This window comes from Eretmochelys imbricata, chromosome 4, assembly GCF_965152235.1.
Source record: "Eretmochelys imbricata isolate rEreImb1 chromosome 4, rEreImb1.hap1, whole genome shotgun sequence".
Lineage (NCBI taxonomy): Eukaryota > Metazoa > Chordata > Testudines > Cheloniidae > Eretmochelys > Eretmochelys imbricata.
In genome coordinates this window covers 24,000,271-24,001,340 of record NC_135575.1, presented here as the reverse complement: position 1 = coordinate 24,001,340, position 1,070 = coordinate 24,000,271, and the positions used below count along the sequence as shown (strand labels likewise).

General features: G+C 43.6%; 1 non-coding gene across 1 annotated transcript; it reads left to right on the top strand.

Annotated features, from left to right (window-relative positions):
- Positions 1 to 624: 624 nt before the first annotated feature.
- On the top strand, positions 625 to 821 carry LOC144264460 (U2 spliceosomal RNA). Its single transcript, XR_013346061.1, has one exon. It is a non-coding gene; the product is annotated as a U2 spliceosomal RNA (small nuclear RNA).
- The last annotated feature ends 249 nt before the right edge of the window (positions 822 to 1,070 follow it).

Genomic DNA, 1,070 nt, shown 5'->3' with positions numbered 1-1,070 from the left:
TCAAGGCCAGCTCCCTGTTATGTGTGGGCTGTCATGGTAGCAATGCTGTATTCTGGTGTGACAGTGGAACCCATGAACAAAAGTCACTTCGAACCGTTGTGATATTACGTACCGTGGAAGAGGGGGATTATTTGTGGGAGGGATGTGGGGAAGTTCCTTTGAACATTTAAATACTCCTCAAACCTTTCTTTTCCTCTAGGGAGTGTTGCTTCATCACCTGAAGTTTAGATTTATATGCCTAGCCAAATAATTTTGGAGTTAGCTTGTGCTCTTGTGTGTCTTTGCATCACGTGCTGGTTATTACCTCTAATTAGAGAGCTGATAATATAGACCTGTACATCATGTCCTCTGGATTACAACAGAGTGTATTTATTTCAAAAGCCTTCGAGCAGCATCTTCTGCCGGCATTAATGTGGTGGTACAGCTCCGTGCTGCAGGAAACCTCTATGTGATTAAAGCTAGCTTGGCAGCCAGTGATACTCAGCTTGTGGCTCTAGAGGGCCCTGGATATATCGCCTGTGAAATGCACAGTCTGATCGGAACCCTTCATGTGCTGGCCGTTCTTGGGGTTGGAACAGTGGTTGCATAAATGTTTCCCATACAGGAGCACTCTCCTTGCTGCCTGACGCATTTAAGTGCTTAGGACGTACTAAGATCAAAGTGTAATGTCTGTTCTTATCAGTTTAATATCTGATATGTCCTTTATTTGAGGACTGTATATTTAATTGATTTTTGAAACAGGGATATGGAAGAGGAGCTTGCTCTGTCCACCCCATGCATTGACCAGGTATTGCAGTGTTTCCAGAAACGGTGCATCTTCTTTTGGAGGGGAAGTGGGGGTGGGGGGTAAGGAAGAGGGAGAGAGAAGCCAATGTTATGTCAAATAGTGGTGTAGAAGCAAAAAGCAATCATGGTGGAACATGGTATTAAGTTGCAATGTTGCATCACTGTGATTTTACCACATTAGTTTCATGCAATACCACAACCAAATACCCCGAAGCAGAGTTGGGATGTCTTACAGGAATTATTTGGTGACTCTCTGTGATAGGGATGATTGCTACTGATTTTGT